Raw genomic sequence first — 18,794 nt, forward strand, 5'->3', positions numbered from 1 at the left:
CCGCGCGGGGAAGGCGAGCGCGCGCCGTGGCGGGGGCGCCGGACCCCGAGCCGCGGGCGGAGGGGTCCGGGGCCGGGGGGACCCGCCGCGGCGCCCTCCCTGCGCTCCCCCCCGCCCCGCGCCAGCGCTTTACCTCTGGCTCGATGGACGCGCAGCCGGGCCGGCCCGGTCCTGTGGCCCTCCGCGCACGGCCCTGGCCCCGAAGTCCGGCCCGGACGGGGCAGCGGCGGAGAGCGGGGGTCCGGGCAGCTCTCGGCCTCCCGATGCCTCGGGACCCGACTGGCCGCGCTCCCGGCGCCGAGCGCGCACCCTCGCCGGGACACAGACGCACACTCACCCGACACACACTCGCTCCCGCTCGCCCTCGGCGGAGAGTTGAAACAGCTGTGGGATTCGCCCAGGAGCTGGAAATGAGGGAGGGACGCGAGCCAGAGCCGCGCGCGCGTGTGTGTATGTGTGTGTGTGCAACACACAGACGGGGGGGGCATCGCTAATAAATCAAATACTGCAATAAAGTGTGGAGGACCATTGATCACGTCCACTTGGCTGGAAACGAAGAGAATCCTTGCCTCTTTGCCGCTTTTTCTCCTCCCTCGGAGCTGGAAGGAGCCAGTGTTCCGCGGGGCGTGTGGCAGCCCCGGCCGGGCGCTCCCCTCGTAATGACACGTTAATAAATGTTTTCTTTTATCTGCTTCCACAGGGCTCGCCCGGGTCTGCAAACACCCGACCGCCTTTGCTGAAAGCCCAGCGCTGGCCTCTAACTACACACATCTGCCTTGGGAGCTGCCGGCTGGAGCGGGAGCCCCCAGCTAGATCGCGGGGTGAACTGCCCACGCGCCCGGGAAGCTTCCTGAGATACGAACTTGAACTCAAGTGAAAAGAGCTGCGGTGGCTCAGAAATGGTCCGGGAATAGGAAAGAAAGGAGAAACCGGCTTCCTCCTCCGAAAGGGGAGGAACTCGACTCAAGGTGGTGCTGTCCACCGCGGTTTCCACTGTCCCCAGTGCCACAGCAGAGGCCGGAGGGGGACGGGGCTGACAGGGGTGGGCAAAGAGCCGGCAGACAACCAACCAGTAGCAGCAGAAACAGCGCTGAGTTAAGGGGAGACAGACCCTGCTGTGGATAAGTGCACTTTAGGCCAACAGCGACTTAGTGTAAACCTAATAATCTTACAAGGAAAGTATCATTATGCCCATAATACAGCTGTGGAGACCAAGTCACAGAGAGGTTAAGTAACTGGCCCAAAGTCAGACACTTGTTAAGTGATGGACTCAGGATTTGAACCTGAGAAGCTTGGCTCCAGAGTTCCCCTAAGTCCTAGGCCGTTTACTTTTCAGTCCAGCATCTCCTTTCTCTGGCTTAGTCTTCCTTCATGCAAGTTAGGGGTGTCCTATTTAGTAAATAAAAATACAGGGGGTCCGCGAGGTGTACAAAAAATTCTTTGTATATTTGAAATTCAAATTGGATGTCCTAACCCAGTTGGAGGCGCTGGAGTCCCCCACCGTATTCTCCCACTTTAGCCAGGCCAGATCAATTTATAGTCTAAATAAATCAGGAAAACCTGGAACTTCTTTTTCTAAATCAGATTCTGGCCTTGCTTTTGGCACCACCGAGGTTGCTGATCTTCTGCCCTTCTTTTGCCTTAGAACAAAATGTCAGGCTTGCTTCTTTACCATCATGGACCAAAAAATAAGGGAGCCTCCGTTCCCTTCTTGCCTCATCTCTGCAGGAGGAAGAACACATTTACTGCAGAGCTTCCAGGATGATGCTGTCCCGTAAAAGCATCAAGCAGGCCCTGGTTGTAATTTAAAATTTTCTAGTAGCTGCATGAAAAAGTACAAACAACAACAGCAAAAACCAGGTGAAATTAATTTTAATAATATAGTTAACCTAGTCTATGCAAAATATCACTTCAACATGCAATCAATATAAACGTTTTTAATGAGATATTTTACATTCTTTTTTCTTAGGGAGTCTTTGGAATCCGATGTGTATTTTACACTTACAACATCTCACAATTCGTACCGGCCACGTGGGGCTGGGATTCCCATAGAAGACAGAAAGTACAGTTCTAGTAGTTTCTGTGGTCCACTGCTGAGCGTTTCTACCAGGTTATCTTATGTAATCTTTGTGACAATTTTTCAAGAAAACTTGTGCTTACAAAGGTCAAGGGTTGTGACCAAGGTCACAATGTTGGCAAGTGGGATTTTAACCCATTTGAGACTGTGCCTGGCTTTGGGACATGTATCTCCTGTGATAGTAATTTTCTCCCAGGTCCTCAGAGTCCCATGGGGTGACTCCGGGGCCTGGGGTAGAGAGGGAGGTGAGATCTGTCTTTTGCCTGCTTTTATGTTGGAGAATATTTCAGAGGTGGGGAGATGTCTACCACAAAAAAGTTAAAAAATACACTGCTTTCCTTTAGGCCTCAGGTTCATGAACACAGCTCTCCTTTCCCTAAATGGGCCCTGCCCACAATTTTCTCCTCCGTCCTTCCCTCCTCATCAGGGACCCCCAGTAGTGGAAGGGCAACTCACAGTCCCCTACATGGGGCTGTAGGCGGGGCTGAAGTGATGTCATTTGATTATCATTTTTAGGTATTTATTCTTTCCATTGTTGCTGTTAAAAGACCGAACATCTTGTTTTGCCCTTTATCCTTCCTCAGGAAGGAGACAGATCTCGTGTGTAAGTGCCTCTTTGTGTGTGTACATCTGTGTGCCTGGACACATGCCTGTGTGTGTGCAAGCAAGCACACGTGTGTGTGCTCACTGCAGGCAGGTGCTGTGGATCAGGTTTCAGGTGAGGACTTCACTCGCAGAGTCCAAGGGGCTGCAAAGCCCCCTCTGGCCACGTCTCATTCCCATAATTCAGAGCAAACTCCCTGGTCCTCTGGGTCTGAGGCCTCAGCCTGACTTTTCCAGCTTCCCTCCAGGCGAGAGGGGACTCCTGGCCCCATCTGGGAGCTCCGTGTCTGCCTGGGAGACTTGAGGGTCCTCCTGGGCTCTGATGTCCCCCAGTCTGGGGAGTCGCTCAGCCACTGAGCCGGGGGCCTGGGTGGGGCCCCAGTGTGATTCTGGGGACCCCCTGGCCTCCTGACACTCCAGCCCCTGCCCATCCGTCTCCAACCGCCCCACCTGGGACAGCTTTCTCCCCTCCTGTCCCTCGTCACCCTGATGGCACCTTTCTCTGTGCGCGTCCTGGCTGGATGATCGGGCTTTTCAGGTTCCTCACGCCGGTCCTGACTCCCCACCCCCTTGCTGGTTTAACCTCGAGGGGACCTTTCTGTTGACACCCACACGCCTCATTTCATCCTTCTGTGAGTTCCTTGGCGGCCCTCTGTGCAGAACGCCCGGCTGCTTCTATCCCCCTTGCAAAGCCAGAATGCTGTTTTATTTCCGGGACTCCTATACAACAATTAAAAAAAAAAAAAAAGAATCACTCCTGCTGTGTGTTTTCACAGTCAAGAGGCTGAAACTCAGTCTGATTGTCCGAGGACTTCTGGCTGCATTTGGGTTGGAGTAGATGGGATTTTATGAGGTTGTAAAAGTCAAGCTTTTAACATGTCTCAAACAAATTGGCATGTGAAGGAGAAGCATTAAAAGTGGAAACGTGGCCACAGATGGGAGGCCTGGGAATGCGAACACGCCACCGAACTGGAGCACAAGTGGCTTTAATAACCCGCACCAGTTTGGCACAAAACAGAGAGGTCGTAGAGTCACCCCCAGGGGCTTGGGATCCAACTTCTCAGCTCCTGAGTGGGGACGGTTTTGCATGGGTTTTTAAAATACGAATCCCAGCATCATCCCTAACGTTAGTTATACATTTGTGGTTAATCCTGCTGAGTTTTCACTTAGACCCAAGCTGTCCTGGTCGGTAGAAATGCAATTGCATTAGAGAGAAACTGTTTACATTTCTTGAGATATTGTGATAATGAAAAACAGCATCATAAACCCCCATTAAATCAGAAGAACATTAATTGTATTTCCTGCTGCCTCCCTGGGCTGGCTCGCTGACACAGACGTACTTTACTTCAGCAAAACAGGGCTAATCTTTGCAGCACGGTACCCGTTCCCCCCCCTTAATTATATGTAATTGTATAGTCTAATTTATTCCAACGCCTGACACCTAAAAGTGCACATTCATGAATCAAGGGTTAGATTGGGAGGTAAGAGAATTATAAATGGGTGTAATTGCAGTCTCCTGGGGGCTGCTTATGAGTGATCTCAAAGAGTCATGATGTTTATTCTGAATTCTTACCAATGAAAGACAGTTGCCCTGCCTCCAGTAAAGAACACAGATAACAGTGACAATTTGTCTAGTTGCTTAACAATACACCACTCGTTCTTGTTGGGATAAGTAGGCAAAAAAAAAGATTAAATACATGAATTTCGTGTAATTTGTGATGTGATGAAACGGGGCACACAAGCATTAGTCCACAGGTAATTGAGTATTAAAATGAGTAACGTGGCTGCGGGCAGCGCAGTGACAAATCTGTGGACAAAGTAGAGCTCTGTCTTCTGTTTTTATTCTAAAAATCTCAAACCAAGGAGTTGAAGGAATAGTACAGTAGATATGCTATACCTTACACCTGGAATCAACAGTTGTTAATATCTTGCCATGTGTGCATTATACGTTGCTGCGCCATTTGAAAAAAAGTCGTGGATCTCCTGAGACTAAGCTGGCCTCCCAGATGGCTGCCCCTTCATCATCATACCTAAGGAAATGACCAGTGATTCCATAATCATTCCCCAGCTTGCTCACATTAACAGAGCCACCAGGGTGTCTTTCTCTTTGCTCCTTAAGTCCTTTTCTGACTCAGGACCTTTGCACTTGCTGTGCCATCTCTCTGCTTTTGCTCCTTGTCATCATTCAGATCTCAGTTCAGAAGTCACATCACTGAGAGTCCTCTCCTGTCTGTTTTACCTAAAGAGGTTTCCTGGTCTCCTTCACTTTCTATTCTCCCTCCTTATTTTATTGCCTTCCTATAGCATGCCACTGTATAAACAATTCTCTTTTTATTCTGTGTCTGTGACCACAGTCCATTAGCAGCTCACTGCCCCTCACCCGCCACCCCACATGCACCCCACACTAGTAGTTGCAGAAGAGTGGGGCTACATCTGGTTTGTTTGCTGTTGTGGGCCTTCTGCCCGTTACAGAATTTGGCACATAGTCAGTACTCCATAGGTATTTGTGAGATGAATGAATAAATATACCTGTGTGTCATGTTTTCAAACAGAAGTGGTAAAATGGAGAGATCGGGACCCCAGTGTTTAGACGCAAAGCCACGGAGGCTCAATCCCAGGGCTACCACTCACCCGTTGTGGGTCACTGTGGGCCTCCATCCTTTAAATGACTCTGCCAAATGGGGATAATGACCATAGTCCCTACTTTCTAGGGTTGTTGTGAGTTAGTAATGAGTTTATATACAAAGTGCTTAGAACAGTGCCTGGCACATAACGACCCGCCTTCCTCGTGCACTTATAATTAATGTTAAGTCTGCTAGTCAGAGGACTGTGATTTTAAGCACCATTGGCCACTAGCAGGCTCCCACAGAAACGGTCTCCAAGCATAATGCCCCAGGGAAAACTTCTTGGAAGTGCCGATGGGGCCACACTGTTGGCCCCATGCTGCCCTGTGAGAGGCCAGTCAGGTCTGGAAAAGGCTCTGTTTGTTTACAGTGGGCATCTGAGCTGATGCGTCAGGGCCCATCGCTAAATATTTTGACTCACACCCTTGAGACCAGCCCTTGGAGGCTCACCCAGGAGCCAAGGCATGGGAACCTGGAGAGGAGGGGACAAAGGAGCCTCCTGTCCCCGCTGGAGGAGAGTGAACCCAGTGGCATGGGCTTTGACTCAGCAGGTCCCCTCCCAATGCCCTTGGTAGGTAGACTGTTAGGAATTTTACCTAATTATTGGCCTGTGCATTTTTTAAAAAGGATATTCAGTGCAGATGTCCATATGCAAAGCCGTGTGGGGAAATACAAGTTTTTAAGCTAAAGTTGTAATAACATATGAATTAGGAATCAGGGAAAGTATTGGAAATTTGAACAATAAAAATTGCATCTAACTGGAGATAAAATAGTTTATTCAGGGAGTGTGTATGGGATACATAGATATTCACTTTTTGGGGGAGAGAGAGAGCATGCTTCCAGGGTCCACTTGTCCAATTTTTGTAACAAGAACTCTACTTTCCTTTGGGGAAACTGGTCCCTACTCTATTTTCAATCCCCGAGCCTCTGGTGGAGGGGCTTTGACCCCTTACTTAAGATTTGGGCAGGGAACCCAGACCTGGCCAATCCGTGTATTCCATGCTGTGGCCAGTGAGTGGTTCAGACATGGGCACATAATCCATTTTGAGCCATTGGGAATCAATGGCCTATTTTCATTTGCTCTGTTGAGTGACAGGAGCTTTCTTACCTCTGGGTTTGAACTGGGTGATCATTACGAAGCCATCAGACACCACGTGCAGGCTTAGAACTGAAGCAGAGGCAGAGTCATGAGGTTGATGAATTGTACTGTGATTCCTGCCTCTGGTTCCTTCTACAGGCCCCGTAGAATTCTCTCCCCCTGTGTGTGGGCAGGACGGTGGATATGATGGGTTTCACTCCCCTGATTAGGTTAAGGGGAAGGGATTTTGAAGATGTCATTCAGTTGACCTCGAATGAATCAAAAGGGGGAAAGTCCTGGGTGGGGCTGACTCAGTCAGGTGTGAATCCTTAAAAGGGACAGGGCAGGGGAGGTGGGGGCTGCTTTCCTGGAATCAGAGATGCTCCGGCTGGCCTTGAAAGGGCAAAATGCCATCCTATGGAAAATACCACTTGGCAGGGTGTGGCTTTTGCATGACAGCAAAAAATTGGGGATCATTGTCCTATAACTAAAAGTTGAACTGAATTCTCCCACGGCCAGGGGGTGTGGAAGAGGACCCCGAAGGTGAAATGACATCGCAGCTAAGGCTACTGAAGTCAGACCCTGACCTCAGCCTGCTGTGACCCTGAGCAGAGGACCCAGCTAACCCATGGCCAGATTTCTGACCCATGGGAACGGTGCGATAATAAATCTAGGTTGGCTTAAGCTGCCAAGTTTGTGGTAATTTGTCCTGCAGCAATAGGAAATGAAGACATGTATGAAAACCTGGATCAAGCTGTGCCTGAAGCTGGATTGATAACACAGGAACTTTCAATTACGTGAGCCAATAAATCCTCCCCTTCCCCCGCCCCCCTTTGTCTCTCAAGCCTGCTTTTTAGCAAATCCCAGGACTGCATCCCACTGACCTGGCTTATTTCCCACACTTCTGCCTGAACCAGTCATTAAGCCTGGGGACATGACCCATGGTGCTGTGATTGGCCCCATCTGGGTCATGGGCCTGAGTTGGGAGCGTGTGCTTGTGTGATTTGCCATCATGTCATGTGTCTCTTACACCCTGACCCCGAAGATATAGATTTCTGTCCACGACCTCCGTGTTCTTTTTGATCCTCTCCTAGTAGCTGTGGAAGGTGTGGGAGGCATCATGGTCTACAGCGGAGTTGGCAGACTTTTAATATAAAGGGACAGAGGAAAGAGTTTAGGCTTTGTGGGCCACGTACAGTCTTGGTCTTTCCTCCTCCTCCTCTTCCTCCTTCCCATCCCCCCAGGCCCAGGAGCCCCTGGGGGGACGTCCAGAGCTGACACTTATGTAGACACCACCGTGTCACACCTGCTCAGTCCCTGTGGTGGCACCTCAGACCTGTTTCTTAGAGGAGGCCTGGGGTCTCCAGGAGACGCAGTTACTGCAGGAAGTGGAGCAGCAGGGGGGTCACACCTGTCCCCAGGTCGTCTGGTCCTAACGAGGTTCGCCGGGCTCCCATTCCCACTGTACTGATTTGAACAGTGTCCCTCTGGAATTCCTGTCCATCCAGAACCTCAGAATATGACCTTATTTGGAGAAAGGGTCTTTGCAGATGTAAATAGTTAAGATGAAGTCATACTGGGTAAGGGTGGGCCCAGTCCAATGACTGGTGTCCTGATAAGAAGAGCAAACAGGGACATAGACACAGGGAAGGAGGCCCCGTGAAGAGGGAGGCAGGCATGGGAGGGATGCAGCTGCGAGCCCAGGAATGCTGAGGACTGTGGGCAACCCCCAGAAGCTGGGAGAGGCAGGGAAGGATCCTCCCTGGAGCCTCTGGAGGGAGCGTGACCCCATGGACACCTTGATTTCAGACTTGTGGCCTCCGGAACTCCAGGACGGAATACATTTCTGTTGTTTGAAGCCACCCAGTTTGTGTTGGTTGTTACAGCAGCCCCAGGAAGTGAACGGGGGTCACTCCTCCTCCCTCGGGGTGAGTGTGTGAATGATGGTGGCAGTGGAATGAAAGGTCTGGAGTCATGGTGACACCAGGGTGCGGGTCTCAGCCCAGGCCCCAAATCAGAGATTCCGATTTAATGTGGTAGCGATGGGCCTAGACGTGGGTACTTTTTCAAAAACAATGTTATTGAGGTATAATTTATATACCGTTAAAATCACCCACTCTAAGTGTACCACGGATTGAATTTTAAATTTCCTGGGTTGTGCAACCATCACCATAATTCAGTTCTAGAACTTTCTCATGACCCCTCCTAATAAGGTCCCTCGTGGGGCATGGATCGTTTTAAAGCTCCCGAGGTGATTCTACCCTGGGGCCGGGCTGAGAGCCCTGCTCAGGGTGGGGGCCTCAGGAAAGACAGGAGAGTGGCCATCAGTTTGCCTGGAGGCTGCTGAGGCCCACAACTGCCACTGAAGTGAGTGTAGGTAACTTTAGAGAATGTCGATCAAACCTCACAGGAGCAGTGGTTGTGGGGAGGGTAGGAAGGGTGGGAAGGGTAAGGTGGGTAAAGATAGGGATGGAGGCTGGGCTGCTGGGATGGGTGGGCCAAAACCCAGGCCCAGGCCTAGAAAGGTCCATCTGGGCTGTGGATAGTGCCGGGGGTGGGGGTAGAATGATAAGGAGGGAGGCGCACACTCCACATTTCCACCTCCTCTGGAAGTTAGGAGGGGAGGATGGGGCTATGAACTGGGATGGCTGCGGGGGAGTCTGCCTGCATGACCCCCGGCATGGCCCAGAGCCAGGCACAGGGGAGTCACTGTTCCCAGAGGGGTGAAGCACCATCCCCAGGGACACACTGCAGGCCAGAAACAGAGGAGAATGAAGGTGCCAGGAGTTCTGCTCGTTCCACCTTGGCCCAGTTCTCTGAGCCTGGGAAGACCCTGCAGCTTGGCTCAGTCAGCTCTGTCCTGCCCAGTGTCCAGGGCCGGCCCCTTCTCGCAGCCCAAAGTGTTCATTTACCTTCCTTCCAGTGAGACCTTGCCTCGCTCCACGGCTCCGTCCCAAGAAGTGCCTCCTATCGGTCACAGTGGCATCCCCTGCTTGGCTTGGCAGTATCTGTCACTTGGCACCCAGGCTTATCGTCGTCCTGTGATTGTTCCTGGTGACTCATCCATTTGTGCTTATATCCGGTCGTCTGTGGCTCTGGCAGGTGCTGTGCCCATGAGAGCGGGGCTGCCGGCCAAGACTGCAGTAGAGGCCTCTGCCTCGAGCTGGATTTATCCCGGTCTATCCCCTTCACCTTGGAGAGAGGACTTGGGAATAGAACACCTACCTTCATAGTGAACGCTGACTGCTTATGTCCGTGGGAACTTGGTTGCGGATGGAAGACCCGCTTGGTCTAGTTAAGACAAGAAAGGGATTGGTTAGAAGATCTTAAGTATCCCCAGATCTGCGGGAGGGTCAGCATGCAGGCTGTGAAGCCGGGCAGCCAGAAAAGACTTCAGCCCACACCATGGGGGCTGTTCTGGCCACACGTCGCTGCCGCCGGGTCTGTCCTCATGAAATTGGGCGGGGACTCTGAAGGCTCAGCCACCGCTGAGCCCCAGGAAGAACCAAAAGCTTTGCCACAGTGTTTTCTAGAAGCTCAGATCCTTCGAGCACAGCCATCACCACCCAAAGCTGAATCTATGTCGCACGTGGGGGTGTCTGATTGGCAGAACCTGGGGCATGTGACTGCATCCCAGCTGCAAAGAAGTGTGGGAATTCCAGTTTCTGGAATTGGCTTGGGAGGGTGGGACTCATCGTGGGATGTTGGCACCATGTAGACGGGGAATTGCGTGGCCACAGACGCACAAAAGACAAATACCTGCTCCATCTGCGGCATGGGGGAGGGCCGGCCGAGCACTCCACGTCTCTCATTTTACCTTCGTCCTTATAGTTAGGGAGCCAACAATCAGCAAGGGGAAGTGACGTGTCCAAGGTTGCAGGGAGCTAAGACTCCAGAACCTTCATCCACCTTCCAAACTCAGGACTAGATGGAAAATGTCACAGATCGCCAGCCATCTAGATGCCCCAATGCTGGCCTGGGGCCCCAACCACAAGTGAGTGGCACGCGCAGTCACAGGATGGGCTCTGGTCTCTTGCTCACTTAATCCTTTGACTGACGCAGGAAACCACTTACAGTTCGTCCATCCATTCACAGCCAGATCTCATAAAATCATCATGTGCTCATGGTCAGAGGCCTTGGGCTCTGGTGCAGCTTCCGGTTGCTCCGCCTTGAGCCTCGTTCACTCTCCGATCCTCATCTGTAAAATGGACAGCTAAATCTTGCTCCACTTCCCTCCCTCCAGGACTGTCCTTTGGATCAGATGTGAACGTGAGTGCCCAGTGAAAGTGTCAGCTGCAGGACAGCTCTCTCCTTTGTTGACCTTATTCCCCACCAGCAACTTGTGGATAAAGGGGAATGCCTGTAGGAAGCTCCCCTCACTCTGCTTCATAGGGAGTCACGAGTGGGGCCTTAGGAGCTCTCGGTGATGTCTGCTTAGACAAGACGTGGCCTGAGGGCTTCTTTGCCTCGAACGGGGACCACACCCCACGGGCCATTAGCGGACACTACTGGGGACGGATGGCCACAGTCTGTCTGCGTCCGCCTGGGTGCAGGTAGCAGCAAAGACCCCCCCAAACCAGCACCGTTCTTGGCTTATCCATAGGCAGAGTGCTGGTCCTGCAGGCATTTCAGAGCAGGAAGCCAGGCCTCCCTTGGGGGGAGATGTGGAAAGGGAAGCCCCATGGGCTGCTTTTGGGGCGGGCTGGCCTGGCCTTGGAACTGCTATGGGCGGTGCCTTGATCAGGGTTATCAGAGATCCCAGCAGGCTTGCACATCTGGGGTGAGATGCTCATTTATTCATTCAGTTTACAGATCTGTTTAAAGTTGGGACTAAGTCTCCGTAACTCGGCCTCAGAGCCTCGGGCCCAAAAGGTGACTTTCATGACCCTGCTTCCAGAGACTTAGAATCTAGTAGGAGAAAAAGATACATCGACCGAGCTCAACGGAGAGTCTGTGGCAGAACATCTTTGTTCTTACCAACATCTGCTGCTTTCTTTCCCTTGCTAGTAGAAACTTGATGTTCTTTGGGGGGCAATGTACCCCACCAAAAGGGTGGCTTAACCTTTTAAGCCAGGGTTTCTCAGAGGGTGGTCATTGGACCAGCAGCATCAACATCACCTGGGACCTTGTTAGAAATGCAGACTCTCAGGCCCACCCCCATACCAGGGGATCCTGACTCTGAGGGTGGGGCCAGCAATCTGTTTAAATTATCCCCTGCTCCCCCCGCCCATCGTATGTGTGGGCACATGGCCAGTTCTTGCCCATGAGATGTCAGGAGGTATCTGCTGGGGGCTTTGGGGAAATAGTTTTCTTCCTGCTAAGAAGGTAGAAAATCTTAGAAGGTGGAGGTTCGGCCTCGGGGCCCCTTCTGGCTGCTCCACATGTGGACTTGGGTGCACAGAGGCCTGGTGCTGGGTGGAGAGAGGCATCATATGGCCAGGAGGGGGCTGGGGACGACCCACAGAAAAGAGCCAGAACTGCCCAACCACTTGGGGACCTTGTATTAAGAAAACAGTAAATGTCCTCACAGCATTGCCACCTGTGGCCAAGAGCGTCCGCACAGACCCAGGTTCATGGGAGTGATGATGAGCCGAGTATTGACGCTAACGTATCCCAGCCTTATAATAATGTCATACAAGGCCTTTTCTGCCTCTGTAACTTTTCCGCATGGGTAATTTAGAACTGCTTAACCACCTCATACCCGATAGAATGGCTACTAGCAAAGACTCCAGGAAAATAACTAGTGTTGGTGAGGATGTGGAGAAATTGGAACCCTGTGCCCTCGTGGGGCTGGGGGTGTTTGTAAAATGGTGTAGCTGCCATGGAAAACAAGATGGCAGTTCCTTAAAAAATTAAAAATAGAATTACCACAGGATCCAGCAATTCTACCGCTGGGTCTATGCACAAAAGAATTGAAAGTGGGTTCTCAAAGAGATATATGTATACCCATATTCAAAGCAGCATTATTCACAATGGTCAAACGGTGAAAGCAATCCAAGTGTCTACTGACGGATGGTTAAGATGATAAATCGTATGTGTGTTTTACCACAATAAAACAAACAAACAAACAAGAAACACACACACACACCCCTCTTAAAATCCACATCCCTTTCCTCATTTACATCTGCCCGCAGATGGTCTCTATAACTCTTGCCTCTCCTCTGAGTTCTGGTCCCATACATCCCAACCGGCTTTTTGACATCACCACCTGGATCTTTTGAAGGCAGCTCAAAGTTCAATGCGCCTGAGCCTGAACTCATGACCTCCCTCTCCAAACCCGTTCCTCTTGCTCTGTTTGTCTTTGGAGTACCTGACACTTCCATCCATTATAAGTCAGAAGGCAGCCTCTTCCTCAGCCTCCTCCCCCACCCAAATCCATTGTAAATTCCTGGTGATCGCCCTTCTTGAATACCAGCCACGGGCAGCCACTCTGTCCAATCTCCTCCAGGATTGCTTCTGATGAGAGCAGTGGGGCCCGACTGGGCTCCCTGTGCATGCCCTGGTACCACCCAGACCCATGCTTTGGGGCAGAGCTAGAGTGAGTTTTTCCAACTGCAGATCTGATTGATTCCAATTGAGTTTCCCCCAGTAACCAATGCCATATGAAAAGATTTCACAGAAGAATCCAGCCCCTCCTGGAGCCCATTGCCATGCAGGCTCTCGTGAATTGATGTCACATCTATTACACGAGCAAGCTGACTGAGTCTCTCAGATTTGGGGGCTGACGTCGGGGGCTGCGGGTGGGACAGATGTCACTGATGATCAGTGCCTTCGATTGGGATATCCCAGGTGCAGACTCTGAGACACGAATTTGAGAGCAAGGGGTTTATTTGGGAGGTGATTCCAGGAAACACTGGCCGGGAGCAGGGAGCGAGAGCGGGAAGGCAGGAAAGCAGTTCAGGGCGTGTTATGAAGCCTGCTGGTTGGGAGGACAGCTGGAGTTCACCCCCATGGAGAAAGTCTGGGATGAGCCAATCAAATGTGGATGAGTTGCCCCAGGAGCCGGGGACACCAACTCTGACAAGTCATTCCTGGGGGGCTGCTGCAGGGGGTGATAATTCTCTGGCACTTTCTGCCTGCCTCGCGTGGGCCAAGTGGTCTGCTGAGGTTGTGTTCAAAAGCCCTCAGGCAAAGAGCAGCAGATATCGGCAGTTGCATTGGGGGGGGCGGTTCCAGGGCTCTGTGCAGGGCACGGCCAGCGCCTCCCTCCCAGCGGGGGATGACAGATGACGCTCATTAAGTGACTCAGACCCTCAGGACAGAACATAGAGACACGTGGTTTGAAAGCTCATCCTTTTGAATTGTCCTTTCCCTCAAAGAGGAAAGTCTCAGTTTGTGCTAATGGGGCTTAACTCCTTTCTAAAGCTCTGTCACCTCCCTTTTGAACCCAGGGAGCCTGTGTAAGAGGGAAGGAGGGATCATGGCTCCTTCCTGCGTGTCCCTGGGACCTCCTCAGGTGAGTGGACAACCAGGGTGTGCAGCCAGGGGAAGGATAACCAGGGCGGGACCAGGGCCTCGCCCACTCAGCACTGACCTCCCCGTCTCAGGCCACAGGGTGTGGTCCTGTCTGTGGCCAAATGGAGACTGCAGAGTTCCAGTCCCCTGCTCTGCGTGAGACCAGAGACGGCTTGTGCTGGTGGCTGTGGGTGCCAGGCACCCATCTCTGGGTTGGGTTTGGGGAACCACCAGAGGCCAAGGCCTGAGCAGGAGGCCCTCGGGTGGCCATGTAGCTGTGAAGGGGATGAGGCAGGGGTGGGTGGGAGGGAGATGCAGGAAGGCCTCGTCCAGCCCCTTCTGGCCTCCCAGTGGAGGAGCGAGGCCCAGCAGATTCCCTGGGCTGCTCCCGAGCTGAGCATGTGGGCAGGGTGGCTCTGGAGGGCGGTCAGGGGCAGAGTTTGCCAGAACTGAGGCCGTGTGTGTGTGTGTGTGTGTGTGTGTGTGAGAGAGAGAGAGAGAGAGATGGACAGGTGGACAGACAGACAGACAGTCTGGAGGAGGTTGGCAGGGAGAGTGGAGCAGGGAGTGAGGTGCCCTTAGAGGAGGGAGGTGTACCTGTGGGCAGTGAGCCTGAGAATAGGGCCTGAAGGGGGATGATGTGAACAGGAGGGGATCTGATGGGTTAGGAAAACCAGTCCTGGTTTTATTTTATCAATAAAAACTACAGCAGCCAAAATTCACCAAGCGCTCCCAGGCATTAGACAGTGGCCTGAGCCCTTTACATGCATTTTATGTAAGTATTTTTATTTAACAAATACTTGTGCTTGCTCTGTGGAGGCACTGTTCTCATTGTTTACAAACACAAAAAACAACTAAATAAATGTTTTATTTTATTTTTAAAATATTTTATTTATTTATTTGACAGAGAGAGAGAGAGAGGGCGCACAAGCAAGGGGAGCAGCAGAGGGAAAGGGAGAAGCAGGCTTCCCGCAGAGCAGGGAGCCCGATGCGGGGCTTGATCCCAGGACCCTGGGATCAGGACCTGAGCTGAAGGCAGCTGCTTAACCAACTGAGCCACCCAGGCACCCCTAAATAAATGTTTTAAAGCATTTAATCATTAAACCATCCAATCCTCACAAGAATCTCGTGATTCCAGAGTCAGGCTCCTCCCCACGATGCCTGGGTTTCATCATTCTGATAAAAGGTGGAGGGTTAATTATGCATATTACCCATTTTACAGATGGAAAAACAGATGCACACAAGGGTTAACAATTTCTCAGCTCGAAAGTGGCCGAGCCAGGACCCAGCCCAGCCTGCGGGCTCAGGCCCACACTGTAACCAGCTGGCTATGCACCCATGATAATGAGTCCTTTGAAAAAAGGTGAGTCACTTACCTTGGACATGCCTCAGTTTCCTCATTTGACAAGTCGGGCTCTAGTAATCCTGCCCTACTGACTCACAGGGCATGGCGAGAGAAGGGATCAGGGCCAAGTGTCCCAGAAACTTCCATGAGGGAGGAGCCCTGGCCTGGGAGAAAGCTGGTCTTAGCCAGCTCTGCCCCAGCGCCCTGAGTGTCCGTGGCCATTCACGTCCCCTCGTCACCTGCGTTTCCCCACCTGGAATGTTGGTGGCCTGGGCTGAGACCCCAGACTCATCGAGCTCCATGTGTCCCTGACTGTCCGGCTCTGTCCTGAAGGACACCGGGGCCGCCCGTGCTGACCATCCAGGAACTGGGCCACTGGAGATGGCACAGCCGACAGTCTCAGACTTGTTCTAGGAAAGTGCACTCGGGGCCAGACTGGCTCGGCGGTGATCCCTGTGGCCCGATGACCGCGCGGAGATCCTTTGTGCTGAGAGGCACCAAGCCTAGTGGGACTCGGGCTTGTACAGGGTCTTCCTGAGGGACACTGGACAAGGCGTCCAGCCCCTGGGTTTGGGCGCTCCGGGCCAGCTTCTGTTGGTCTCCCCGAGTTCTCCTTTGAGGCAGCAGGCTCAGAACAGAATCATTCACTAGTTCAATTCATTCATTCAGCAACTCTTTACAGAGCAACTCCTGTGTGCCAGGCGCTGTTCTAGGCACCGAGGCTAGAGCTGTGACCGGAACAGACCGAGGCCGTGTTCTCAGGGAGCTGACTTTCCAGCAGAGGGGAGGGGGGGCAGTGACCATTAGGGCACACCTCCCAAGTACAATCACGTAGACGTACATACATCTATGTGTGCACACAGACATTCAAATGCAGGTATGCACACACACAACATACATGTACATGTTACTGTGTGTATTCTAGGTAGTAATAGGTGCTATAAAAATCAGGCAAAGTACTGGAATAGAGACTTCTGGGGGGCTACTTTAGTTTGAAGGGCTTGAAAGTCCCCTCTCTGAGGTGTGCCATTTGGGCCCAGACCTGAGGGAATTAAGGGAGTCTTGCATGTGCATATCTGGAGGAAGAATGTTCCAGACAGAGGAAACAGCATGTGCAAAGGCCATGTGGTGGGAGCTTGCCCAGCATGTTCTAGGAAGGTCAGAGTGGAGTGGGCGAGGGAGAGAGTAGCCAGTTATTATGTAAGGCCTTCTAGGCCATGGCAAAGAAATCTGGGTCACATTCTGAGAGAGATGGCATGTGATTTGAGACTTGCCTAGAGGACTTTATAGAGTTTGACTTGATATCTGAAAGGGTTCCCCTGGCTCCCTGTGGAGGATGACCTGTGCTGTGGGCAAGAGTCAGCGCCGGAGACCAGTGAGGAGGCAGCAGCAATCATCCAGTGGGAGACGGTGGATGCTTGGACCATTCATGGTAGAGGTGGGGAGGGGATCAAATTCTGGCCATAGTTACAGGTGAAGCCAACACCAAGTGATTTAACCAAGAACCAACACTTCCTCTCTGAAATCCCATCTCTGAAGTTTCCAGGGCAGTTTTGACTTTCTCTTTAAAGACTCAGCCTGTATTTTATTCTAATAGCTGGGGTTCATTCCCCCTGAGGAAGGGCAGTCCCGCAGTTAAAGAATGAATGGATGAACATCCCATCAGCACCCAGGGTGCCCCGGGGCCACGGAGGAGATTTAGCCGGGCTGCCACCGGTCCAGATGGGTTTGTTGGAAAGTGCCACATCTGTTAAAAGGATTTTGAATGTTAAAGAGGGATATCAATTGCGGGAAGGAAATTACTGAGTCTTCCAATACCATCAACTGCGGAAGAAGACGGATGGGGCTTTTATGGACGTGTAGTTTGTCCCAGTAAAATAAAACATCCTAAAACCTGTCTTCACTGCATCCAAGTGCTGCAGTGTTGTTTAACAGAGCAGTTTACATCTCAGCGATGAGTCTCTTAAAAACAAAAGACAAAATAGTGCTTTCACCCACCTAGCTGGCTTTCTAAAGCAACTAAAATGAAACTATACATTTAGTTGTGCAATGAAATCTACAAAGCACCTACTAAGGGCAGGGCCCTGGGCTAAGGAGGAGAGAGACGGCTCAGATCTTGTTCTCAGAGGCATGGCTGGCCGGGGACGTGAACAGGGACATAGATTCGCACGCAGGGTCTGGTGGGGGTTAGTGCAGGGAGAAAGGTCCTAAGGTTCAGAGAAGGGAGCGATTGCTGGGCACTGGGGGATGAGAGAAGGCTTTTTGGAAGGGATGGTGTGTCCATTAGCTTGCTTTTATTGGTGTGTAACTGAAACTCCTAATGAATCTGGCTTATACTGTAAGGGAATTGGTTATGTCCCATGACAAAGTCCATGGGTTAGGTAGACACCAGGGTGGGTTAATTCAGTGGCCCTACACCACCAGCCTCTCTGTTTGGCCATCTGCTGTTGTCAGTTCCCCTCTTGGTCACAAGATAGCTGCCAGCAGCAACTGGAGCCACATGTCTCCTGGTCCAGGTGGCACTGAGAGAGAAGCCTTCAAGTGGGGAATATACCGTCTCTCCTGTACCATTGACCAGCTTAGCCCGTTGCCCATTCTAGACCACTAACAACCTCCAGGGGACTGCCATACAGTGATAATCATTGACAAGTCAGGATGACCCTGGAGCTGAGGCTCAAGGCAGTATCCCCCAAGCCAAGGGCCTGCCCAGGGCATGGCTGGACAGCAGAGCAAAGCTGAGCTTCTGTCTGGAAAAAGGAACGTGGGAAAGGATATTGGTTAGCTGTCTGAGCAAGGCACTGGTGGGTTGGTGAGCTTTTAGACTAGCAAAGACAACAACCACCACCACCACGATTTAATAATAATGAGTATTTTTTACAATCCGTTAATTGCACTTAGGGCTTTCAGTGCAGAGTAGGATCTCTTCCTATCCAAAGCCCCTCATCAGACTCACCTGATTACCTGAAGCTCTCCATTCCTCTGTAAACACATAGACAGAAACTTACAGCTTGGAACTGGTTCTTCCTAAATGCTTGTTTACTGAAAGTTAGTGGTTTTTTATTTTTAAAGATTTATTTATTTGACAGAGAGAGAGAGAGCGAGAGAGGGAACAAAAGCAGGGGGAGTGGGAGAGGGAGAAGCGGGCTCAGCAGGGAGCCCGATGCGGGACTTGATCCCAGGACTCCGGGATCATGATCTGAGCCGAAGGCAGATGCTGACTGAGCCACCCAGGCGTCCTTGAAAGTCAGTGGTTTTGATCCCCAAACTGTTTACTCTGGGTAAACTTGATACATCTTGATGCATGTACTTGATATTGTAATTGCAGAACTTAAAGAAATGTAGCCAATGGATAACTAGGAGCACAAAAAAGACAGCGAGCTGCTGCTTTGATGAATTATTTAGAAAGATCTGAGGGGCACCTGGGTGGCTCAGTTGGTTAAGTGTCTGACTCTTGATTTTCCGCTCAGGTGGTGATCTCAGGTGATGGGATCTACTCCCGTGTCAGGCTCAGTGCTGAGTGGAGAGTCTGCTGGGGATTCTCTCTATCCTTCTCCCTCTGCTCCTCTCCCCACTCTCCCTCTCTCTCTCAAATGAATAAATAAAATCTAAAAA

At 51.5% G+C, this 18,794-nt stretch overlaps 1 protein-coding gene across 3 annotated transcripts in view; it reads right to left on the bottom strand.

Moving 5' to 3' along the window:
- Positions 1–368, bottom strand: part of SULF2 (sulfatase 2) — a 112,822-nt gene extending 112,454 nt beyond the window's left edge. For 2 of the 3 annotated variants that reach the window (XM_044918543.1, XM_044918545.1), the window contains exon 1: positions 134–169. The gene's annotated coding sequence lies outside the window, so the exon portion shown is untranslated. Of the gene's footprint in view, positions 1–133; positions 170–337 lie in introns of those variants that run through there. The other variant, XM_044918544.1, reaches the window with a different exon arrangement.
- Between the last annotated feature and the right edge of the window lie 18,426 nt (positions 369–18,794).

The sequence above is a fragment of the Neomonachus schauinslandi genome, chromosome 10 (assembly GCF_002201575.2).
Source record: "Neomonachus schauinslandi chromosome 10, ASM220157v2, whole genome shotgun sequence".
Classification (NCBI taxonomy): domain Eukaryota; kingdom Metazoa; phylum Chordata; class Mammalia; order Carnivora; family Phocidae; genus Neomonachus; species Neomonachus schauinslandi.